Source organism: Canis aureus, chromosome 19 (assembly GCF_053574225.1).
Source record: "Canis aureus isolate CA01 chromosome 19, VMU_Caureus_v.1.0, whole genome shotgun sequence".
Taxonomy (NCBI): Eukaryota; Metazoa; Chordata; class Mammalia; order Carnivora; family Canidae; genus Canis; species Canis aureus.
Window position 1 is genome coordinate 11763209 of NC_135629.1, and position 27319 is coordinate 11790527.

General features: G+C 38.3%; 1 protein-coding gene and 1 pseudogene across 10 annotated transcripts in view; one reads left to right on the forward strand and one right to left on the reverse strand.

Annotated features, from left to right (window-relative positions):
- The window catches only part of GRM7 (glutamate metabotropic receptor 7), an 836468-nt gene that overhangs the window by 489552 nt on the left and 319597 nt on the right, over window positions 1-27319 (reverse strand). The window lies entirely within an intron of this gene.
- LOC144291053 (POU domain, class 5, transcription factor 1 pseudogene) lies at window positions 12802-13391 on the forward strand (annotated as a pseudogene).

Genomic DNA, 27319 nt, shown 5'->3' on the forward strand with positions numbered 1-27319 from the left:
CTTCTGACAATTAGCTCAGATGAACTTTATGGACATCTGAAATTAACTTTGAATGAGGTTTTTCAGGTGAATGTAACTTCTCCAAATAGCACTTTTTATATAAAATAAGGAATTGAAACATCACCCAGGAATGAGAAACCTAGTAAGGAATCAAATATAAAGCTCTTTGTCTATCTTTACTTGGGAGATATTTTTATGAGATCATCTTCATCCTATGTGATGGTTGCTGTTGTGAGCTGCTCAGATCCCCATCGGGAACAAGGCCTTCATTCCATCAGGTGCTGGGAGTGTTGGAAGGTGATGGCTTTCCTAGAATTGCCCTTGTCCAAAGTCATAGACCCTCCCCGGGGGGGTAGCCCATATTCAAAAACGTATTTATGTGCCTCCAGGCAGGACAACTGTAACTGGTCATCCCAGCCTAGAGTCCACTGTGGGATCATTTGAGGCCTTTATTGTGACTGCATGGAAATTCAATGCATCAATGCAATTCAATGCATTCAATTCAATTCCTCCTCATCCCTCTACTCCCTCACAGGTGTTCCCAAGAGTCCTCCCCAGTAAACCTGCTCACACATCTTTCACGACCTATATTCCAGATAACTCATCTTCAGATACCTTATTATTACAGTATGTACAGTATTTGCATAACTATGATCAACTCCCTTAACATCCCTGGGCTTCATTTTTGTTCTATCTGCAACACTAAGATACTGAACCCAGTGAGTTTCAAGGGCCATCCTTCCTACCTGAAAAGTTATATGCTTCTACTATCCAATGATACTACTATGAGATAAATAAGTGGTAAATTGTATAGATGTTGGGGGGAAAAGAAATGCATAATTATTATCAATGTTTTAGAGCAGAATTCAGATAATACTATTCAAAACAAATTTTCATATCAAAATGACACAACAATACTTTATTTTTTCTCCTCTGGGAAAGAACAGTCTAAGAATTTTGTTCCTGACTTGTTGAGCTGGTATCTAAAAGAGTCTTTGATGTCTTGAGCAGGGATTGATAGAACTAGCTAGTAAGTATCTTACTTGCAGTTCAATGGCGACACAGGGAAGTAAACATGCAAATGGAGCAGAATCTGGATGGTGAAACTCTGAGGCTTCCAAATAGTTTTGTACCAAGTTTTGTGATATAATAAAAATCATTGTTACTATAATGCTTCAGCAGCCTCCTCAACCTTCACCTACGTCCTCCCAACCATCATTCCCTGGACATATGCTGCATGCCAGACATTATATTTAGTTCTACTTCACATGAACTATTCCTTGGCACATATATTATCTTCTCCTTTCTTGCTGGTGATAAAAATGGAGTCAGAGGTCAGAGAGGTGAAGCCACCAGCACAGGATTCCATGACTAGTCACTGCCTGAGCTAGGTTTTAAGTTGATTCTGTCACCAGAGCTTTTGTTCTTTCTCTCTGGGTTGCTGTGTCCTAGAGGGAGAAGTCTCCAAGGCAAGGAAACACACCAAGAAACAAGTATGTATCAAAGACTTGTACAAAGACTGACTTAATGTGTGTCATGAAGGATCATAAACTGATTCACTTTACTTAAAAATAGGTAATCAAACATGGTATGGTTGGTGTAGCCCAAAAAGGCTCTTTCAGAAAGTTTAGATTGGTTATACAAGGAAGACTCTGTAAGATCTCCATCAGAGAGAAGGTATGTGCCTTTGCAGGGACACACAGGCATGCTTGAGGAATGGAAACTCAATACACAGTATCTTGTAAGTGGCTGCACCTAAAAGATATGTGATCAAAATCTGTTGAATTGTTAAAGGTATTGTTTACCAGCCAATCTCTTGTTTTGAGGACAGGACCAGGCACCAAATATTCACTCAAATATTATTAGCTGGAAGATGAAGGAATGAATGAAGAAATAAAAAAATAAATAAACCTTAAGAATGTTCTTTTCTGACTCTCACCCAGCTTTAGCCACATATGTCCTCTCCTATCTTTTAGGAGGAAATTATCTTTCTCAGAAATAACCTCCCCCATCCCTTTCCTGCCCATTCATGAGATCAGGTTCTCCAGAGAGAATCTAAACATTTCCTTCCCAATGTTGATCATTGTTTGTAATTATATATTTGTGTGATTACTTCATTAATCTTTAATCATTAATGCTCCATATATGCTAGACTGATTCTCTTTCCCTCCTTTATTGTATCTCTGGAAATTAGCACAATGCTTGACACATAGATGACACTTAATACATATTTGTATAGGTGGATGGATGGATGAATGAGTGGATAGGTAGATATTTAGTAAATGAACAGAAAAGGAGATAGAGACAGAAACTTAAAGGAAAGAGAAAGAGATAGGGGAATCACAGAAAACATGTAGATATTTGTTTTCCTACCATTTAATGGAAATGAAAAAGTAGGGAAAGATCTAAATCTCAGTGCAAAAAGACCCCCAAAAACAAAAACAAAAATCCAAGGGAATGACAGAAGCTGTAGAGAAGTTGGGGAAACTATGCTTCATTAAGGAATTCCATGGTTTGACATATGAACAAGGTATTTTGACTAGAAATTGTATAGAATGTTGACTTCTGGTGAAGTCAAGACTGAGAAAGTAGTTTAGGAGGGGCTGTGCAGTCCTGTTAACAGTTGATCCTATTTAAGGAAGGTGTTGAGCCTGAGGGAATAACATAACATTTGTTAATTGGGAAAGAAGTGTCAGCCAAAAAAAAAAAAAAAAAGACAAGAAGAAGCAGCCAGCCAAAAAGTGGTCACAGAGCCAGCAGTAGGACTAAAAAATTCTAAGTCAGAGAAGTCAAGAGTGGGACCTGGTAAAGTTTTAATAAAAGCAACCACCATTGGTCAGGTCAAATGTAGCAAAGGGTTCAGGGAAGAGAGCTGGCTCCCTTACAATCCTCATTAATAATTTGTGCTATTAAATCCAACATAAATTCTGAAGTACAGATGAATTTCTGCTTATACTTGTCTTTGACAGGTATTCCTAGTTGACATGCACAATGAAGGTGTTTCCCATTGGGGATGCCATTTTTTTTCTGGATGTACAGAAGGAATACTGGGAATTTATTGGCTCCTTTTATAGGTTTACATAAAATTAAATCCCCAAAATAGATCTCATCTGCTGATACTTAATAGACGATGGGTTTACCTTATTCTACCCAGCAAGAACTAGAGCAAGGCTTTGCCACTTAGATTTTCAAGGCTACAGAGCTCTCACTCAGGACCCTGAGATAACCATGACCCCAATCTAGTTTCTCTCAATGTCTGTTTCTCTTCCTACCTGAATCAGATTCCCAGAGGTACTTAGCCTTACCTGTAAGGCATCTGATTTGGAAGTCCAAAAAGGAGCTTCTACAAATGTAACGAGCAGCTGAGGAATTCTGGATGCATACCATAGTTTGCAAAACTACACTGGAGTTTATGCAGAATTCATCTTTGTGCATTTGTCTTTTAGAATATGTGATAAAATTATACATATATTTTAAACAAAGGTACAATGCTTTAATCTAAGGTGAAGTAGAAATGTCTACTTTTTTTCTTACTTATGATAAATACCATCATGTCAAAGAGTCTGACAACCTCAGTAATAAACACAATAATAAAAACCTTGTGGCTTATTTTTTTTTTTATCTGTGCAGTTGCTTTTTCACTTAAGATTAAAACTGGTAGATATTACGTCACATGATTTAGTACCACCAGGAAGCAGAAACTTCTCCACTTAATAATAAAGTGGTTTCCATTTCTAATATTGTGCAACCTCCTTATTTATTATTTATACAGTTATTCATCATACCAATCCCTCCTCCGGAAGTAACATCACTTTAAATTTTATAAGGCACAAACAGGACACTGTAATTCCTCAAAAACCTGCTACACAACATGTGCATAATTATCCTTACTGCTGTGTAATTTTGTGTTTTCACACTGTATACCTAGAGTGTGTGAGCAGAAGGCAGAGTGGTCATTGAAGTCTTTCATGATGAACACTGTCCTCAGTTTCTTTTTTTTTTATATATATATAGATTTTATTTATTCATGAGAGACACAGAGAGAGAGGGAGGCAGAGACACAGGCAGATGGAGAAGCAGGCTCCCAGTGTGGGAGCCCAATGTGGGACTTGATTCCAGGACTGCAGGATCACGCCCTGGGCCGAAGGCAGATGCTCAACCGCTGAGCCACCCAGGCATCCCCCATCTTTAGTTTCCACTTGGACACTGAGATATTCAGATATTTCCTTTATACAACCTTTCTTGAATATTACCTTTATTTTGGATACAGCCAAGATCTTAAATTAGAAGGAAACTTCCATTAAAATCCCATCTGTGGTGCTTCTAGCATTTCTGTTCTTGACTTGATTCTTAAAAACATTCCTTCCGTAACACCTGGTCCTATACTTCCACATCCCTGCACTCCTTAGAGCTTATCAGTTAAAAAAATAATAAGTCTCTACTTTCAGGATAACAAATCCTCCAAAGATACCCAAGCCTCATTCATATGCTGAATGGCATGCTAAGGTTTTATAAGGAAGTGGTGGGAGCGCTTCTTCACTTCTTCCGTGCATTTCTAATGGCTGTGAAGCCACTGCAGCTAATAGATGAGAACTGAATAAATCCTCCATTTGTTTAAGCTGATAATACTTCTGCTAGCTCTGTACAGCAAAAGCTGTGTGTGAAGTTCCTTAGCAAGGATTCCTTGACTCAGCACCCAAGCCACTTCCAATTACCTTGAAGAATGTGGCAATAGTTGAATGCAAAGAGGTATTTTATGTGATCAGACTGTGAACAGCTGATGAAGATTAGGCTCCTAAGTAGACCGAAAGGAAACACTTAATTATCATGCTTAAAGTATCCTCTCTGCAAGGATGATAATGAGTTAGTACGAGTTGTGCGTCCATCTGGCTTAAAAGTTTTACTGCCTGGGTCTTTTCACTTCCCTTCTTCACTCCTCTGCCCTTTGTTCCTGAGAGGTAACATAGGAATCTCACCTGCTGAGTTCAAATCATTACTCTTCTACCCTCCTGTAAAAAATAAACAGAAAAATTATCCTTCCAGGCATATACTGGCTGGCTACACCTTCCTCTACTTTTACCATCTCCCCTCCTGCCCCATAGTGCTGTCAGCTAAGCCCCACGTCAGCTCTACACTCACTCAACACCTTGCTTCTGGGTGACTCTTTTCTTTCATCTTACCCTCTGGCTCCTGGATGATTTCTACAGGCCTTTGAACTCCATAGTCAACAAACAGTTCCTCAGGTCCCTTTGTTTTCCCCGTATATTCCACATTAGCTCTACCTGCCACAGGGCAGTCTTTACCTGGCTCTTGACTCTTTTCTGAATTGCACCATCTTTTAAAGCTTTAAATCAAATGCCTGGCCCTCTGGCAATGACCTCCTGTTCTTCTAACTCTCACACTCCCTCACTCAGTGCATTCTGTTTCTGGATGTTTCACCTCCCTATTTTCTCTCCCTCCACAGGGCCCCTCCTCTCATGTCCTTATTCCTTTATCTTGCCAACTTAGATCCTTCACTCGATTCATTTATTCATTCAACTAATTCTTGATTTCCTGGTGTTTGCATTACTCATCCCTGAGAATATAGCAGTAAATAGCAAAGACAAGATACCTGACCTTGTCAAAGTTACATCCAACCATGCTCTTGCTGAACCCTGACTCACTTCATCTCTTATCTATCACATCCTCCTGGAAAATTCTGTCCAGGATCGTGTTAAATATTTATCATCTTTGCTTTTACACCCAGATTCCTAGAGGCTGCTAACAAAGACAAATTGCAGAGCTGTAGGAAGTGATGCCACAAATTTGGTCAAGCAAAATGAAATGAAAACATGTTTTATAAATCAGATGTATTAATAATCATCGTCATTCTGAATCCCCTATAGAGCCCAATACAGTCCTGTAATAATAAAACGATGACCACTAGTGTTTATTGTAGTGGGTGCTATGTAAAAAACAAACCTGGTTGACTAAGCTCCTTCCTGTCTCATGCCCTTTTGCACCTCCATCACCTGGCACCATGCCCAACACACAGAAGCTGCTAAGGTAGATCTGGCAAATAAATGAGTATCCCACAGATGAAAAAACTGAGGTTGAAAGCAGCTCAGTAACTTGCCCAAGGTCATACACTAGCAGGTACAAGCCAGCAATGCCAATATGAGAGCTGCAGCTCTGGACAGACACCCAGCAGTCCCAGACTATCACCTTGAATGCATACTGTTTGTGTCAACTCATAATTTAGGAAGGCTAAACCCAGCAAGGGCTAGGGCCATGTCTACTTTGCTCTCTTCCAGTATCACTGACATTTGAAAAAAGATTAAAAAAAAAAAGAATGAGTGAATGAATGAATGTATCTTCAGAAAGAGAGATCAAATGGGGAGGGGGTGAAATGTTTATTTTCTCTGATTGTGAGGAGTAACTGTGGCTGAATATGCTGTTGTCAAAAGTACCACTGCCTTTCCAAAATGCCTTCTGGATTTCTCTCTCCACAGTTGGGTTTAAGGCAGCAGAACTAAATATAGAAGACCCAAGATCTCTAACTGACCTATTTAATGACGTTTCTCTTTGGTGCTTCATACATTTATTTAAAAAAGAAAAACAGAAATTTATTTTTTAGTAAATAAATCGTTTTCATGGTTATAATTGCAGAGGCATCTGAAAGATAAAATGTGCCATTTTCATCACACTTTTGAACAGATATAGCAGCCAGCATGATTTGCAAAAGATAGCAACATGTTCTGAAATGCATGCTAGGAGTATCTTAAAAATGTTAAGTATCTACTGTAATTCTACTGTTTCCTATTACAGATTTTAACATCTTACCAATTTAGTGTCCAAAGCCGAAGACAAGGAGAGGAGATCCTCAGCTTGAAAGAGAAACCTTCATTTAAAGAGACACTGCTATAAAGAATTCACTTCTACAGCTTGAGTGTTAGGTTATTTTATCAGTTTATACAGATTTCTGTCATGGCTGAGACTCTGTATGCAGAGGGGAGAGGGTGATGGGCAGGATATGAAAAGTGAGCCTGCAGATGGGAAGGAAAGAACCATGAGAGAAGATGGCATTAAATGATATCTTCATATTCCAGAGCAGTAGCTGGCTAAGTGGACTACATTAGAATCACCAGATGTATAAGCCCTGTCCTAGACCAATTATTCAGTCAGAATCTCCAGGAGTGGGACACAGGCATCAGCACAGTTTCAAACTCCCAAGGTAATTCCAAAGTCCAACCAAGCTTGAGAAACACTGTTCCAGTGTCTCTAGTGCAGACACAGCCGTTCAGAAGCGGAGGTCACAACCACCCATCTGAACAAGGTCAACTGTATTCCTCCATCCTCTATGGGCTCCCCAGCAAGCCTTTTGTTCCTTTGTATTTTCTTCTATTGCTCTTTCAGGATACATTTAATTTCCCATGCTAGCTTTCTTTCTCCACGGTACCTTCTCTCCATCCAAACAGTCCATGTGGAAATTATTTTTAACCAAAACCCCTACTTCATTTTACGTGTATACATCTTGTCCATAGTTTTAACCCAAAACCTTCCTTGGCACTCCCTCACTTGAGCATTCTCAGCACCTGGGGATCAGATTCTATCACAAAGCCAGCTGTTTGGAAGCCATTGCATGCACTAGAACACTTCAAATAATAAAAGAAGGCTGAAATGGCTTCAAATTTCCTTTACATCACCTTGTTCTTTAAACCAATTATAGTCACACTATCACAAGCTGGGCCCCAAGAGCTACCAACACCTCTGAATATTCTCAGATGCTATCTCTCCTTTTGCTTTTCTTGCCAAGGTTTAGCAGATATATAGATAGACTCTCTTGTCTTGCACCTCAGAAACAACAGGGTTATTTTTGCTTTGTCCAAGATGATTCAATATAGCCATTATTAGTGCTGTTATACATCCTAGAGAATAAAGGAGGTTGGCTTTGTGAGGTCATGGCCCTTGCTTTATTAACTTTGAATTTTATTAAATATATAAGACTTGATTTCTTTTCCAGTAAAAATTTTTAACTGTGGGCAAAGAAAAAGCACATTTGCTATAATTTAGTTGTGCAATAAATTGGCTGGCTTAATTTAATGATCAATTATTAATGAATTAGTAACAGATAAATAAATTCCATAGATTATCCCTAAGCTTCCTTTTAGCTAAAAATGATAGCTTCTTCCACCACTGAACATTTAAGAGGAGCTGCTAACAAGTTGCAAAATTAGCAGATTTAAGTTTCATTACCTTTTGATTTCCCTATCTGCCTTCTAATGAGAGATCTAATGAGCAAAGAACTGGCCAGGAGGAGGCAGTGAAAAAGAGAGAAAGTAAAAGCAAAAGGACTAAGAAATATAGACCTAAGTGCATTTCCTTCCCTACTCACTATTTAAGAATCTCCTCTCTTTATTATAAGACTTCATCATACGTCTGAGTTAGAACTAGAGTGCTAATACAATGTCACAAACAAAGACAATCATGTCCAGTACACTGAGTACCTTGGGGAAATTCAATAATGATCTAAAGACACAACACAACTCTATTCATTCCAATTTTATTTAGCCAGGGTGTTTGAATAAATATCAAAGTTAAGGCTGTTCAAATGAATCTTTCTTCCATGTGGTAGAAATGAGCAGATGATCAACATACATTTATATTTTTAAAAATCATCTTTTTGTCCAGTTTATCAGCAGCATGTAAAAATTACTACTGTCAACTCCATAGTCATATCTTGCTTTTGTCTTCGCTACCTGCACATGATGGGTCACCGTAGTCACATAACCTTAACCTGCCACTATTCTGAATGGTTTTGTTGTATTTCCAAATATTGAATCTATCTTCAAATAAAGACTTACTATCTCTGAGAATATTAAAGTCAATGAGTCTTGATATTGGAAAGTAATTCCAAAAGGAAACATGATGTAAGACTATTAAATAAAAATAGCTTGAAAATCTTGCTTTGTGTATGATTCTGGGTGGATTACCTGCCTCTGAACTAAGGACAGCCTTGAAAGGCAGACTTTCCATTTCCTGGTACACAAGGAATATGTGTTACTCAGTTGATGGAGCTATGGAGTTGAAGAGAATAACTTGAGATGCCTGGGTGCTTCAGCGGTTGAGCGGTTGAGCTTGCCTTCCGGCTCAGGCCTTGATCCCGGGGTCCTGGGATGGAGTCCCACATTGGGCTCCCCACAGGGAGACTGCTTCTCCCTCTGCCTCTCTGTGTCTCTCATGAATCAATAAATAAATCTTCAAAAAAACAATGAAGGGAACAATTTTATGGTCATACCTAAAGATCTTTCCAAATTATTAATTCAAAGTTATAAGAAAAGGGTAACACTAAATATAACGTACATCCATAATGCAAGAGTCCCCAGATCTTCAGTTTTTTTGAAATTGTTATTGTTATTTTAAAAATGTGTTACTAAAAACCAAAACCAATTCACCCAATTCAGAAGAACATTGATGTTAATTTATAAAGGCATAACATGATGTTTGGAGAAAGCTGTCTTACACTGTTAAATAAATAAATAAATAAATAAATAAATAAATAAATAAAGATAAATGACATATCTGGGAGTCTAAAACCCTAGTCCTCATAAGAATATGATTCAATTTAAATGTAAAAACATAGTCACTCTGCCACACTGCTAGCCTTTTTCCTTATTTATTTTTAGAGGTAGTACTTAAATAAATCACCCAGAAAGCAAGATGATTATTAATTATTTACTTATTTGGAGCCAAACATTTTTAGTTTTCACTAAATTACTTATTTACAAATGAAAAACAGCTCAGAAATTCCCAACATATTGACCTAGAACATAAATTGCACATCTTTTTCCTCTTACAAAGCTATTTTTAATATGAGCAATTATTAATGTGTTCATTTCCAAATGGAGGGTAAAAACACTGCTCTACAATTAATGTAGTGTTTGGTCCAGTATTTTTCCATTTCTGTTCAAAAGCAGCAGACTGCCCAGCACTCACAACAGAGAAGTGAGGATATGACATTTGGTGCAGTCAAGAACACTTCTAACACTAGGACAAGACCCTCTTTCTATCTCTATAGTGGTTCTTTGCACACCCTACCCATTTCCCAGTGTTTTCATGTGTGTGTTCACCCTTCACTATGAGGTAGCCCATGTGCTTCAGGGGGAGCTGATATAACCTCCAGACCTGATTAGATTAAGTGGACCCTTTTTCTCTTCGTCACTGATGAACTCAATAATGCAGGGCTAAGTCAATCACTTTCATGAAATGTTCTTGACTAAAGGGATTCATTAAACAGTTGGCAGGTAACCCATTACTGGCCAGTAAAACATAATTAATTATTGATCAGGGCACTGAAAAAGAGATACCTTTGCTTTTAATAGAGAACCACTGGAAGAGATCATCTCTCCTTTTCTGAACTTCAAATAGTGACATGAGGCTTAAAAATACCACAGCCATGCCCTCCTCCTCTCTAAGGATGAAACTGCCACAGCACAGAGTAGTGACTGATTCAGGGAACAGGGCAGGAGACCTGAGCAAACAAGCTCTGACTCCTGTCCCACATCTGAACTATTTCCTTTAAGTGAATAATACAGATTACATATTTTGTTAATTTGAATTTTCTTCCTTCCTATTATATATGACCCAAAACCTTTTTTTTTTTTTTTTTTGGCCTGTCCAAGAATTTTTTTGCTAAGATTAATTGATTGATTGATTCATTCATTCATGAGACACACAGAGAAAGGCAGAAACATAGGCAGAGGGAGGAGCAGGCTCCCTGGGGGAGGCCCGACGTGGGACTCAATCCCAGGACTCTGGAATCAAGACCTGAGTCAAAGGTAGATGCTAACCACTGAGTCACCCAGGTGGCCACAAGAATGTTTTTTACAGGACTCTTCCTCATACACAAAGAGTGAAAAACAACCCAAATGTTCACAAATTGTAGAATGGGTAAACTATAAAATTCAAATGATGGAATGCTGTATGGCAATGAAACAGAACAAAGTATTGCAACATGAAACAATGGGTATAAATCTCACAGACCTTGATTTAAAAAGGCCAAATACAATGGAGTCCATTTCCTATCATTACATTTATATTAAGTTCAAAAACAGACAAACTCATCCATGTTTGTAGAAGTCTGCAGAATAGTGGTTCCCTATAACCAAAAACGCTTTGACAGATTCTTCAGTCATAATCATAATACTTCCTCAAGTATTATATCCTAGCTTCCTCCACACATTAACAGGCCTGTCAACTTACAACTACCTATTTCTGTTCTTCTAACAGCTTAAAGTCATTTTTTCCAGCAAGTCTTTCCTGCTTTACCTGAAATCAATCTAATTTCAAATATCTAAATTTAATGGGGGTGGGAGAGCAACACGGGGTATAGTTATGAACATAAATGAGTATTTTCTGTACATCTCAGGACAAAATATGATTTTTTAAAAGATTTTATTTATTTATTTGAGACACAGAGAAAGAGAGAGGCAGAGACATAGGCAGAGGGAGAAGCAGGCTCCCTGCGATGAACCTGATGTGGGACTTGCCCTGAGCCAAAGGCAGATGCTCAACCACTAAGCCACCCAGGTGTCCCAGGACAAGATATGTTTGTATACTACATCATGCCTAATACACTCAGAAGTTTCACAATTTAAAAAATAGTCTGGACTCAAAAACAACAACAAAACACACCTTATGATAGAAGCCTCCAATAAGAATCAGTTTCTAAAATACCAGTGGCCTTCTAAACTACTGTAGCTCAATGTCTAGATTATGAAAATAGAGATAAATGCAGATGCTCATATTACCAGAAAGGTTAAAAAAAAAAAAAAAAAGCAGTCTCTTAAACAGGAGATTTCAAACTCAGAAGGTCTGGGATGTATTTAAGATAGGCAAGTATATCTTTGACAGAGTTGAGAATCAGGAATGGTATTTTTAAAAGTAGTAAAAGAAAGTTTGTGAGACTCTTAACTCCAGGAAACAAACAAAGGGTTGCAGAAGGGGAGGTGTGTGGGGGGATGGGGTAACTGGGTGATGGGCACTGAGGAGGGCATTTGATGGGATGAACACTGGATGTTATACTCTATGTTGGAAAATTGAATTTAAATAAAAAGATAAATAAAAAAGAAAGAAAGAAACTTTGTGTGCTTGCTGTTGTTTTAAAAACATTTTGTATACTTTTCAATGCCCCTAGCTTGGGGAGTCTCTGTTACCCATGGTGAGAGAACTGCCTCCAGACCTGGCCTTCTTGCTCCCACTCGGGGTGAAGGTGATAGGCCAGGAAGGCTGGAGCCTTGCTGGCTTTCCAAGGCCCTCCTGGCAGATCAGGATCAGGCCGGTGTGTGTGGGGAGAAGGATGGAGGGGTGGGCTTGGGGCAGGTGCTGAGGCATGTAGGGATTCCTTCATGCCCCCGCAGTTTGAGTTCAGTTGGGGGGATTTCATACTGTGGATCTCAGGTTGGAATGGGGCTAGTGCCCCAAGGCGGCCTTTAGATCTCTCAGCTGAAAGGCGAGCTGGGAGCAGAGACAGAGAGCAATTCTGAGGGGTCTTCCCTGTAGGCCTGCGCTGTCACCAGGGGCTGTGAAGCCATCAAGGAGAAGCTGGAGTAAATCCCAGGGGAGTCCCAGAACATCAAAGTTCTGCAGAAAGACCTGGAACAAACTGCCTGAACAATCTGGAACAAGCTCCTGAAGCAGAAGAGGGTCACCCTGGAATATACTCAGGTCACAGTGGGGCATCCGCTGAGGGTTCTCTTTGGGAAGGTGTTCAGTCCAATGACCATCTGCCCTTTTGAGGCTTTGCAGCTGGGTTTCAAGAACATGTATAAGCTGGGGCCCCTGCTGCCGAAGGGGGTGGAGGAAGCTGAAAACAATGAAAATCTACAGATGTGCAAAGCAAAGACCCTTCCCTGGGCAGGCCCAGAAGAGAAAGCGAACAAGCATGGAGAACCAGTGAAAGGCAACCTGGAGAACATGTCCCTGCAAGGCCCGAAACTCACCCTGCAGCAGATCAGCCACACGGCCCAGCAGCTTGGGTGTCAGAAGGATGTAGCCCAAGGGTGGGTCTGTAGTCGCTGCCAGCAGTGCAAGGAGAGGATTTTGAAGCCACTGGGTCTCCTCTTTCAGGGGCACCAGGAAACTTTCTTCTGGCCCCAGGGCCCCACTTTGGTACTCCCAGTGATGGAGGCCCTCACCTCACTAGGCCCTACTCCTCAGTCCCATTCCCAGATGGTGAACCCTTTCCCTCTGTGTCTGTCGCCACTCTGGGCTCTCCCACACTTTCCAAATGCGGGGCGGGGCAGGGCGGGGGCGGGGGGGAGGTAAGGAAAGAGAACCTGAGGCTTGTACCAGGACTTTGGGATAAAGTTCTTCATTCTCTAAGAAAGGATTTTGGAGCACAAAGGCTGTAGGGGCAAAGAGTTTGGGGGAATTGGTTGGAGGGAAGGTGAAGTTCAAGGATGTTCTTGTTTTTAATCCTACATCACTCATCACTTTGTTCGTAAATAAAGAAGCCTGGGACACAGCAGGTGGGGGGAAAATGTATATTTGACTCAGGAGTGGGAAACTGAGTAATGGCAACAGCAAAAGGCTACTTGAAATTTTACCCGAATGCAGGTATTTAATGAAAGAAGATAACATAATGGGGAACACACTTATCTCCCACATGTATCCCAGAAGAGTGAACAAGACAACTCTTAGAAATACATTTGATTTGAGACAAGATGACTACAGACTTTCTTCATTAACCAAGCCAACAGGTTAAAAGACACTACTAGGGATTATATAGCTCCAAAACCATCAGATCCTAGTAGAAAGTTAAGAAGCATACATTAAAGTTCCAATAGGGTTTTTAAAAATACCTGGTAATGTAATTAATAGTAGACAATTGTACAAACTTAAGCTATTGACACATCCTGTTGAGGCAATATGTTAAATTTTGTCCCAAAATTCCTTTACATGTTATACAGAGAGGTCATTCCATTTTAACTATTGCTTTACATAAGAATTGTTCTTTTTAAAAAATTATATTTAAACACAGATGCCCATATCCTGCCTCTTATTCACCTATCAGTTATCCTATGAGACAATGTAAAAACTTTGGCTTTGATATTAATAAGTTATATGATCTTGGGCAAGTATTTTAATCTTGGTATGCCTTAATTTCCCAATTTATGCATTAGAGAGAATAGTACCCGCTTATGAAGAGATTATCTAGCGTATATACTAGATAGCTTTTGCAAAGTATTTACATAATGCCTGGTACATGGCAAAAATCCAAAAAAGTTAAACTGTGGCCATTGCTATTAACATCTTCTCTCTAAATTGGCAGCAGCATATAACTTGTAGCTGCTGCAGAGAAGGTAAGTGCAGGACTCAAGAAGAACTGAGTAATTGACACAGGAAGAAAATACCCTTTCTAATACAATACTTCTGCTTCTAGTATCCAACCCATGACTGAAAAATTTTCTCTACTCTTTCAATGCTACCTGAAATTTCAAAATAAATTAAAAATGAGAATCAGAAACAAATCAATTATTATATTAAATCTGTTTTTCTATGATTTGCCCATGCCCCTCCCACAAACACTAGATATTCTAACACATTCCCCTAGGACAGAGTTTCATAAACCATGGTCCTATACCACCAATATTAGAGTCACCCCAGGCGAGGTGATTTATTAAAATGCAAATTATTTGGTTCCCAGCTCAGACTGAGGGAAGAAATGTAGTGGTGAGTGGGGAGAGGTTCTGAGAACCTTCAATTTCTGCAGTCGCCGGAGGTAAATTTTTATGTACACTTAGATGTGCAAAATAATAATCTAGGGCATTGGTTCTCAAAGTGTGATTCAGACTAGTAGCATTAGCGTCACCTAGGAATTTGTCGGATATACAGAATCTCAGGCTCCACCCCAGACCTGCGGAATCAAACCTGAGCATGTGCCTTCTAAGTGATTCTGATGCATGCAAAAGTTTGAGAACTACTGCTTTAGAGTCTTGCTATATAAAGTGCAGTCCAAGAAGCAATGCTTAGGCATCACCTGGGAGCTTGTTAGAAATCAGAAATTGCAATACCATCAGATTTGTTTTTTCCCAAGATGGCTTTATCTATGTGGGGCTTCACCCTTGTCCAAGTAAATCTGATTTTAAATTTTAAAAAAGATGGCCAGATTATTTCTATGCACATTAAAATCTGAGAAATGTTGGGCTAAGCCAGTGTTTTTCAAACTTCTGTGAAAGTGAAAACATAACTTCCTAAGCTCCTTCCCTGGAGATTCTGACTTTGAGGGTCTGGAATGATTTTAAGGTTTTATATGTAATAACATGAATCCTAGGTAATTAATATTATCAACAAAGTTTAGGAACTATGGCTTTGGAGATAAATTGCTAGGGACTACCTAAGTTATGAGTCACTCCTCTATATTAGATTTCTCAATTTTGGCATTATAAACATTACAGGCCAGATAATTCTTTGTGGTAAGGGCTGTTCTGTGCAGTGTAGGTTGTTCGACAATGTCCTTGGCCTCTCCCCACTAGATGTCAGTAGCAGTCTCTCCACTCATGATAAAAAAAAGAAAATCTCCAAACATTGGTAAATGTCCCCTGGGGGGGGGGTCCCCCCAATTCTCCATTGAGAGCCACCAGTCTAGAAGGCAACTGTTATCTATTATTTTATAATATACTACTCTGAAGCTTAGGAGCTTGAAACAATAACCATATGGTTTTTCTCAAAAGCCAAGAATTCAGGGCAGGGTTGGCTGAATGGTTCTTCTGCTTCATGTGCCATCATCCCTTGATACTCCCTTGGTTGCCTTCTATTAGCAGCTGAACTGGATGATCCACAAATACCTAATATCTGTCATTTAGAGCTTTCTTTGTCCACATGATGGCTCAGCATTTGGCAGCCCAACCCAAGGCTCTTTTAAACATGGTGGACAGATTCCCAAGAGAGAAAGCAAATGCTTCTAGGTCTCCTAATGGCTAGGCAAATAATTGTCACAGTGTCATTTTTCCATATTTTATGGATCAAAGTGAATCTCAAAGGCAGCCCAGATCCTAGGGGAGGCACAGGGACCCTATGAACTTACAGGATCCTTGGTTAATTTGTTTTGTTTCTTAAATTCCACATATGAGTGAAATCATAAAGTATTTGCCTTTCTCTGACTGACTTCTTTCACTTAGCATCATACTCTCTAGACCCATCCATGTTGTTGCAAATGGCAAGATTTCATTCTTTTTGATGCCTGGATAATACTTCAGTGTGTGTGTGTGTGTGTGTGTGTGTGTGTGTGTGTGTGTGTCTTGTTTATTCATCTATTGATTGACATTTGGTCTGCTTTCATAATTTGGCTATTGTAAATAACACTGCAGTAAACATAGGGGTGCATGTACCCCTTTGAACTAGTGTTTTTGCATTTTTTATGAACACCCAATAGTCTGATTATTGGATCATAGGGTACCTCTATTTTTTAATTTTTTGAGGAACCTCCATAATGTCTTCCACAGTGGTTGCACTAGTTTGCATTCCCATCAACAGTGCATGATTTCTCCACATCCTTACCAACATTTATTTCTTGAGTTTTTGACTGTAGCCATTCTGACAGGTATGAGGTGATACCTCATTGTGGTTTTGATTTGCATTTCCCTGATGATGAGTGATGCTGAGCATCTTTTCATACTATGTCTGTACATTCCATTAGACTTTTATTTTTCTCCTAAAAGATACATTGTAGAAAGGATTTATTTTGCCTTTCCAATTCCATTGCCTTCGTTCCAACCTCATTCCTATTTTGGGAAGTAGACTTTTTGAATTATTACATACTGTAAAGTATACATAACTAAATTGTAGAGCTAGATGAGTTTTTATATTCTGCACCACGATATAGGTTATCAGCACCCCCAGAGCTTCCCAGTCATTACCTCCTTCCAAAAGTAACCACTGAATTCAATCACTGTGAATTAGTTTTGCCTACTTTTCAGTTTCATACAAATGGAGTTGTAGAATATCATCCTTTTGTGTTTGGCTTATTTTGCTCAATATCATAGCTGGAAGATTCATTTGTGTTATTGTATGGAAAGCCTGACCCTTCTTACCTCCTCTGGAGTGGTATATTTACCCTCCATCTCTTTTCTTCTCTTTCACCCTATATTCCTCAGCTGCATTAATATTTTTTAAAAGGTGATTCTACAGCTCTTCTGATAAAAACTCACATCAAACTCTGGATCTCTACTACTTTTGAAATAAAATCTAAATGCTTAGCATTCTCAATCTCCTGTCAATCTATTTTTCAAATCTTATATTGCTTACTAACCAGAATACCCAACTGGATTCCACCGAATCTTTGATGTCCATCATGTTTTCTTTCTTTTCTTTTAAGATTTTATTTATTTACTCATGAGAGACACAGAGAGTATGAGAGGCCTCTAGAGACACAGGCAGAGGGAGAAGCAGGCTCCATTCAGGGAGCCCGACGTGGGACTCGATCCCAGGACTCCACAATCATGCCCTGGGCTGAAGGCAGGTGCTAAACCCCTGAGCCACCCAGGGATCCCTGTCCATCATGTTTTCACTCAGCCTTTTACTAGGGTCCAGATGGAGAAATGGACCTTCTTTCAGGGTTCTGTCATTTTTGTTTTTTCCTTACTCACTTGAGTTGGCAGGGCTTTCAATTTTGAGTTTTAAGCACTGGAGTAACTATACACTCCAGTAACTGGTCAGTTGATCTAATAACATAAGAAAATTGAGATTATTTCTGGCCTGGAAAAACCTTGAGGTAGAAAGTATTTCTTCTTTGAGATATCACCTCAGTTAGAAGCAGAAATTCTCAAACTATAAAATTTGACTTATATTTCAAAAAATAACATGATCAGGACCATACATAAAATAGAAGAGGTTCAGAGAAATAAATCAACAGAGATTTATATAAATAGAACCACATTATCTTGAAGAATTTATCATCCTCTAAACGACAAATATGTTAAGAGAAAGGGTACTGGTTGATTCTAATAAACATAGCTTTGGAGGGGCCATCTACTAAAGAATCAAAGGCATCAGAGAAGGCTAAGAGTCTAGGAAAAAGTAATTATCACTGACCTGACAGAATTGTAATTTTTTTGAACACGAAGTGATAGTAGAGATGAAAGATGTTCTTAATTATTTGAAAGAACATTATTTGTGCTTCCATTTAGTCTAGAATTGTGTCTCATCTGTGTGTGTCAATATGGCATAAAAAACATCAGCGCACAATAACTCCCATCATCAGAGGTGGGAGCCCTGACTTAGGTTAAAGTTTGGTCTAATGTAGGTAGTCCCAGTTGTTGGTATATAAACTAGAAGCAGAAGAGTCATTGGAGCACTTTTTACAAGGCAAAGTCTGCTCGTCCTACTTCCTAACCTATTGAATCACATAGGCCATAGTGCCTAAGAACATGTATTTTTAAGTAAGTGCCTATCAAGCTTTAAGAACTCCTTTAACTCAAGAAATATTTGCCTTTGATAGCAAAAGGTACAAGAAGAGTGTTTCAAATTGTTCTTGATTCAAAGGATTCTTTGGATTTCTAAGCTTAATATGGAAAACTTTTTTTTTTTGATTACCTGAAGTTCCATCTATTGATTTATTTATTCTATATTCATTGGGTAGCTACTACCATGTATACTGACATGGAGTTAACACAACCAGTCAGGTCCCTCAATTCACTGAGTATCTAAATTGAATGGGAAAAAAGACATGAAACTAACAGATACAGAAAACAAATTTATAATTACTAATATGTCAAGCCATATAACTGTGATGAGTATAATAAGAGAAACTATGGCTTGATGCATAGATGCTAATAAGGAAGCCTGATTGAGACTGGAGGTCAGAAACATCCCCACTAACAAAAAGGGCATTTAAGCTGAAGCTAAAGGATGTGATTTTTCAGGCCATGAACAAGTAGAAGGGTATTCCAGGCAGAGGGAATAGCACCTATGAAGACCTAGAAGTGGAAGGAAGGAATTTGTGTGAGGAACTGAAAGAAGGCCTGTGTATTTGAAGCAGACATATGGTCCACGATGAAGTTGATAATTAGACAAGGGCTAGATCATACTCAGTGTGTTGACTGATTTTATGTGTCAACTTGTCTGAACCATAGTTCTCAGATATGTGGTCAAACATTATCCTGGGGGATCCCTGGGTAGCTCAGTGGTTTAGTGCCTGCCTTTGGCCCAGGGCGTGATCCTGGAGTCCCAGGATCGAGTCCCACATTGGGCTCCTTGCTTGGAGCCTGCTTCTCCCTCTGCCTGTATCTCTGCCCCTCTCTCTGTGTTTCTCATGAATAAAAATCTTAAAAAAAAAAAAAAAAAACATTATCCTGGATGTTTCTATGTTGGTGATTTGAATGAGATTAACATTTAAGTAGGTGGACTTTATATAATGCAGATTACCCTTCATAATGTGGGTGAGCCTCATCCAACAATTTGAAGGCCTAAACAGAGCAAAAGAATGACCTCACCAAACAAGAGGGAATTCTTTGAGAAGACAGCTTTATGACTTAAACTGCAATACTATCCCTTCCCTGAGTTTCCAGTCTGCTGGCTCACCCTTCAAATCTGTGGCTTGCCAGACTTTCATATATACACATATCTCCTCTTGTGTCTGTTTCTCTGGAGAACCCTGACTAATACAACAAATGTTGGAAAACTTATAATGCATATTTTATTTTGGCAAACATTAGAATGGGAAGCCACTGCTGAGAAGCAGCTTTAGCAAATATTGGTCATTACATATTTAATTTTTGTAGATACATTTTTGTCCTAGTAGCTCAATATATAGACTTCTTAAAAGGGCTAACCAGATTCATAGTCTCCCCTTAGCCCCATTATCTCTTTAATATTTTCTCCCATGCGTTTTATATCTTTCCTTTATCCCCCCATTATTTCATAAAGTCCAATCTCAAAAGTTCTGCAACTCTCTGTTTTATTTTATTTTCCCAGATTTTACTGGGGAAATCAGTGAAATAAAGCAGCTTTGAAACCAATTTAACTCCATTGCTCCCAGCATATCAACTATATATAGTTCCAAAATCCCAATATTCTTTCTCTAGAATTTGCATGCAGAGTGTATACCAATGAATGGCAAAAAAATTCAGCCCAGATCTCCAAGTTAAAACAAGTGACAATTTATTTTCCTTTCTAGAAGTAAATCTGTTAAGAACTTCTTTTGAATTGGGGTACAGAGTAAGGAGGTCTTCTTATAATTTATTTTCGTAGCTTCCATCCAAGGGAAGTCATCAAACTAAATCAAGTTACTGACTCACTAAAGCATGGAGGGGTAGCAGAATTCTTCTTGAAGAGTTCACACTATTCAGATAGCAATTATAGCTCTCAATTTTCTCACTAAGCAATGCCTGCATGACTTTAAAAAAAAAAGATCATAAATGATATTTGGGCTTTCATCATCAAATATATATTTTATAACCTACTATGCACTATGTCAGGTATTAGGAATTGGATGACTGGTAGCACACACTCTCCATTCAACAAAAACGTGATGAATGCCAACCTCTGTTCAAGCCTCTGCGGATGCAGCAGTAAACAAGGAAACATGAAGCATGAATCTTCCCTCTTCTATTGAATCCTTTTTTTTTATTCTGGAGGGGTGAAATAGACTATAAAATGATAATTAAGCAAGATAATTTCAGAATCCAATAAGTGCTATGACTATAATCATAAAAAGAACAAACACTTAACATATATTTTGTGCCAGAAACTGCACTAAGCATTTTACTCACATGAACTAATTTTACCCTCACAACAACTCTACGAGACAAGTACTGTTATTATCTGTTTAACAGATTAGGACCTGTAGTCATCAGGAGGTTAATGAATTTGGCTGAAACTAACTCTGGGTCTCTGATTTCCATGATAGGCAGGTGGCTATGATAAGAAGGCACTGGGGTCCACTTAGAAGAAATAGTCAGAAAAGGCTTCCCTGAGGATTGATGTAGCTCTGAGAATAATTAAGGATTCAAAACATTCCAGAACCCCAAAACCCAAGGACTCAAAACATTCTAGGACTCAAATGACTTAAACCATAAGTAGAAATATGACATCTAAAATAAGACAACAGTAGCATCTAACATTTTGGGGATATTCCTTAGTTGTCAAATTGTATTAAGTGTACTACCAGTTCCATCCCAGTTAGTCCTCCTGATGTTCCTATATGGTAGAACTATGCATCCCCATTTCAATGAGGAAAACAGGAATTCAGAGATAATAGACAGCTTGCCTTGAGTCTGCAAGAGACCAGGAGTGAAACATTTAGTGATTGTACAAAGCCTAGGAACAATTTTGGTGATCGTAAAGGAAAGTAAATTGGAAACCACAAACTGAAAGAGGAAAGAAGAGTGACTTCAGTGAATAGACAATATATTTTATGTACAGAGTTTATTTTTCTATTCATTAATGGAGATGAACTATGTGGCTTACGAGAGAGGATGTCTCAAGCAGAGAAAACACCTCTTTTTGAAAAGAAATGGAGGATAACAGAACTGATATTTATTGATTATCAGTTACATATTAGCCCCTGTATTCAGTGCTTTCTGGAGCCTGTGAATTACAACTTTTAAACTTGAAGTAATCAAGATCGCTTAATACCAGCAGCTCAAGGTATTAGGTTTGGATGTACACTACCTCACTAGTGCGTGATGCCATGAAGTCAGAAGTCTGGTCTCTAATTGTATATTTATGTGCCAAAATTTCTGTACTTTGTTGTAGCTGGATCTCATATTTTAAACAAATCTCTTATTACCTGTTAATTTAATGAAGTACTACAACATCTTAAGTTATGTGAGTGTATGTGAGTAAATGAAAGAGAGAGCAATAAAGAATAAGAGAGAGAGAAAACAAGAATGAAAGCAAGAATCAGAGAGAGAGAGAGAGAGAGATAAAGAGATAAATAGAAATGGGCATGTCGCAAAACATCTTAGCTGTCATAGATACTTCAAAGAAGTGGTGCCCACATACTGCCATTCATTACCTTAACATAATTCAAACTTTGTTTGTTATTAATTTGCACAACAGAAGTCAGGTCCCTGGAAGTAGAGGAAGTAAAAGGTTCACTGAATCCTTGGCCTTCCCAAAGTGGCCCAGTGGTCAATAAGATTTCATGTTCCATCATGGAACTTGTAAGCTAAACACAATTTCATATTCTGATCATTCCCAAGTGATGAAAAAAGGAGTAGTGAAAGCAAATAAACAACTTAGAGTCTGTCTCTGCTTATAAACCAATCCACACAATCAGAAATCAGTGACCTTCAATTGTCACTTCAACTGTGGTGTTTCTCTAGTTCACAGATATTAATTCAGTTATTCATCCTAGCAGTCACACATTTATCCTCTCAATAAACATTAATAAGCACCTATTAATTACAGGCCTAGGATCTTAACCAGAGGTACAGTTATAGGAATCATGAGCCTATATGTGATGACTAAAGTCATAGGCATGGAAGAGATTTCCCAGAGGGGGAAAAATCAGTGAAAAAAAAAATGAGGGCCAGGGACAGACCCCTCCACCTGGATAAAGCAGACAGTGGAGCCTAAATAATTATGAGTTAGGAAGGAACCTAGATGAAATGGTCAGAAAATTAGGAGAAGAGAAAACGATGGTTGACAAAATCAAATCAGATAAAGACGAGATTAGCCCAGAGGCATAGGTATCTAGGAGGTTACTGGCAGATTTTCACTGTGACATCTTAGTGCAAGGTTGGAGGTAAAAGCCTTATTACTCTGAATTGACAAGTGAAAGATAGGCATTGAGTGGAAACTGTAATTGGAGATTATCTACTTGAGACTGGCTGTGAAGAAAAACAGAAAGGGTGAGCAATAAAAGGATATTCTAAGTCTAAGGAGAATTTCTAGTATAAAATGGAGGTGACAAGTCCATTCACAGGCTGTGTGGAAGGAACCAGGGCAAAAAGAAAAATTGGAAATGCAGGAGAGAACAAAGGGTCAAGAGGCACTCAGATCAAGAGCGCAAAGAGGAGATATGTAACCTTTGAAGATAAGACACACCTCTTCCTCAGGCACTAAAAAAGAGATGAAATTAGATGTAATTCTATATTTTCAAAGTATAAGAGGAAGTTGAAGGAGAGCACATCTAAAAATGTTGCTTTTCTAGGTGACAAAAGCAAGGTTGAACTAACTACTGGGAGAGTGAGATAGAGAATTTGAGGAGGCCAGTGTTGGATGAAATACTTATTCTGGAGAAGGGAAGGGAAGGATATTTAGAAATACTGAGTGGACACAAAAGAGTCATCTGAGTTTGACATTCACTACATAGCATTGAGCTACAGTGGCATTTCTTAAAGTCTGTCCCATAGACCACCTGAATTAGATTTTCCTGAGGTCTCTGCTAATAATGCCAATTTGTGATTCCATTCCAGACCCTTCTACATCTTCTCAATTGATTCTAGTGCTCGCTGAAGTATAACCACCGATCTGGACAGTTTCTTAAACTTTTTCAGTCCCCAAAATCACTTAAGCTCTTGAACAGATTCTTAGACTTTGACCATATCTATTGAATCAATATTCTCTGCAGAAAGTTCTGGGGGTCTGAATTGTTAATGAGAAGGCTGGATGTTTTTGAGAATCAGTCAAGTTTAAGAACACTGATCTGAAAGTTCACATGTGATGGAAGTTGGTAAGGAGTATTAATAATGGTGTATGGGAGTGCCTGCCTGGGTGGCTCAGTCGGTTAAGCATCTGCCTCCAGCTCAAGTCATGATCCTGGATTCCTGAGACTGAGCCCCATGTCAGGCTCCCTGCTCAGTGGGGAGTCTGTTTCTCTCTCTCCCTCTGCCTCTCTCCCCACTCATGCTCTCTCTCTTAAATAAATAAATAAAAATCTTTTAAAAAATTAAAAAATAATGGTGCATGACTTCACAAAAGATGATTTGTGATTTTTAAAAGTAAATTTAACATATTTGTGTCCAGTTGTAAGAATTTTAGCACATTTATACATTTGTGTAATCATCACCACAATCAAAACATTGAATCAAGCAAAAAACTTGCTTATGTATTATAGTCAAATTCTCCCCTAGTCACTGGCAAAAAAAATGACCTATTTTCCATCAGTCTTGTCCTTTCAACACTGTCATATATTACCATAAAGTGTGTAACCTTTTGAGACTGACTTGGTTTCATTCAGCATAATGCCCTGAGATTCATCCAAATTGTTCCTTTTATCAATATTTTGTTCCTTTTTATAGCTGAATAGTATTCCAATATACAGGTGTACTACAATTTATTTATACATGTACCCATTAAAAGACATTCAGGTTGTTTTGTTTTTATAATTATGAAAAATTCTGTAGTGAAGATTGTGTACAAATTTTTGCATTGACATAAGCCTTCATTTTTTTTTTTAGTGTAAAGATCCAGGAATAAGATTTCTACAAAATGAAATCTTAATTCATTAACAAATAGTTATCAAGCAGTCATTATATTAAATTAAAGTTTTAACAGTCTAGGTGTAGAAGAATTATCACAATGTTGAATAAGATGCAGAATGACTTTCAACATGAAGTAGAAGAAATAGACATACACATTGTTATTCAAAGGGATGAACTATGGGGTAAGGGGCAAGGACTCATGGGGGGAAGCAATGACTGTGGGTTGAACAGCAACATATGCAACCTCAAGATTGTTATGAAGATGGAAGGACCACTCTCTCCTCTCATTGCCGTAGCTAATATTATAGAACCCTGTGGGCTTGAAAGCTATAACAAATCTAAAGCAAGTAAAAAAAAAAAAAAAAAAAAAAAAAAAAAAAAACAATAACAACAACAAAAAACAACAAAAAAACTTTCATTGACTTTTTTTCCCCACCACTATATCAAAAGATTAGCATGTAGTATGCAATCACTGAATGCTTGGTAAAGAAAGATGAGTTGTGCATACATACGTATGCTGGGAGCCAGAGGGCATGACTATTTCAGAAGAGGTGGGTAAGAGTACAAGTTGTTAGTACTGTAGGAAATGAGACTAGATGCATTTAAATAATTGTTTATATTGTGAAATCACTGTTTGTGGATGATGGGAAATAGATTCCCATTACTGGTACAGCTTTTGTAGGATGTCTGCATTACCTCCAGCTGAGGTAGTCCAGTGGCTATACTTGTCTTCCGAGTCTAGCAGAATACTCCACTCAATGGCATGTGTTAACTGAGGGTTCAGCTGTATCTAGATGCTCTACACAGGAGACCCTGCAGTGAAAAACACTCAAGAGTAAACTACTTGAAGGAGAGGCAGACACAGCATACTAACAAGCTTGTAAAATGATGGTCTCTAGAACCTTGGCCTATGCCAGAAATCAGAACTGGCAAAAAGAAAGCATCACATTAGTATGAATTGAACTCTTTATGAAAAAGTTTATAGAAGAAAGGAAAGTTGTCCAGGAAGTAAGCAGGAAAGGATCAAGGGATATCCGATCTTGCTTCCACAATAAGCAAAGAAGAGACTTACAGTCTTCCTTGGTTTTAAAAATAGGCCCAGGAAGGCCATTTGTATAAAACCAGTAATCATATGTTTTGAAATCCACTTCTGAATCTTTATTTTTGACTAATACAACATCCATTTAAGGAACATTACCAGAAGAGACACTGTATGTGGAAGGTAACTAATTGACAGCCTTAAATTGGTCAAGGAATATCCTGGCTTACTTAAATGAAATGAAGGTCAAATGCCTGTTTTCCTCTGATCAACATATTTCTAAAACTGCATATTAAACAAAACAATCAAGAAAGCACCGAGAGAGGATATTTACAAAAAGCATCAAGGACATGGTACTTGACTATAGGATAATCATAGTAATGACCATGGCTCCTGGTGTAGGACATGAGTCAGAAACGATACTTACATGAGGACTCTATCATTGTTCAATAACCTCTCATAAAAGAACAATTTGCTTATCATGAAAGTTGTTTGTGGACAATGTGTGCACCTGTGTGTGTGTGCATGTCCACAAGTACATGTGTATGTCTGTGTATAAAGCATGCAGTGCAACAGTCTCAGCAAAAGAGACAATGTTTAGTCATTCTAATATGCCGCTGGAGGAATCAGTATTTTTTCCTCATTCTGCAATGTTTTTCTATGATACTTTATGTTTGATTTGCAACCATTAAATTCCTGAGTCCCTGAGGAGCATATAGGTGCAGGAATTATTTTTATCGCTGCTTTCATTTGTTGATGGACACATATTTTAATTTACCCTGCAAACCAGCTCTTTGCATCTTCCCTGTATGCTTTGTCTCATTACAGAAGACAAAAGTTTGAGGTTATTGTGTTTCATGCCTCTCTTCCATCTATCCAGAGTCAGCTGTTGCTAAGCTCTATAAACATTTCTTAGTGTTGTTATTCTCTAGAAATATCCTAAGTGATAGCAACAGCAATAGCAGACATCTTTTATTGAGCATTTAGAATATGTCAGACAAGGACCTAAAGACTTCATAGCACTAATGCTCTCTACAAAGCTAATCCTCATTTGACAGATGAGAAAATAAAAGTACATTGGAAAGGATAACACCTTGTTTAAAATCATACCTGGAACAAAAGAGAGCCAGTAGTTGTCAGAGAAAGTTGAAAAATCTAGAAAGTAGCAAGTAGCAAAGATCAGTCTTTCATCTCCAACCTCCCTTGATTCACAGCCTCCTCATACGCATGCGTGTGTATTGGAGATATGGATGTTGATAAGAGAGTATATACACATGCATACATATGCATCATGTATATCTATATATGTAAGCTCTGTGTATCACTATATGGTTTCTGGTTTCACTGTTATGGAAAAACAAACACCTGGCAGCTGAGTTCATTATCACTCTGGCAGAAATGGTTAACATAGAGCTAGTGGCCATACCACAGATCTACACCCGGAAAGGGGCCACTCAGCCAGGCAGTCCAAATTCCAAAAAAAATCAATTTTAGATGAGACCACATAAAGAGCTATTGTCAATAGAAAGTAAATGGAAGGGATGGGAATCACTTAAAAACCAAGGTTTTTAAGAAGGAGGTATGTCTGTCATTCTATTTCTTTTTTCACTATTTGGATGCAGTAATGATGGGATCATATGGAATGTAAGGGACTTGGGATGATAAGAGCCTGAGTTTCAAAATCACCACACAGGAGAAAGCTGTATACCACCATCATCACCAACAACAAAAACAATAAACTGGTTTTTTTGTTCAAGTGAGAAATAAACTGTATTTAGCTGCTCAAATGGAGAGATCTACTTGGTTTTTTTATAAATTTATTTTTTATTTGTGTTCAATTTGCCAACATATAGAATAACACCCAGTGCTC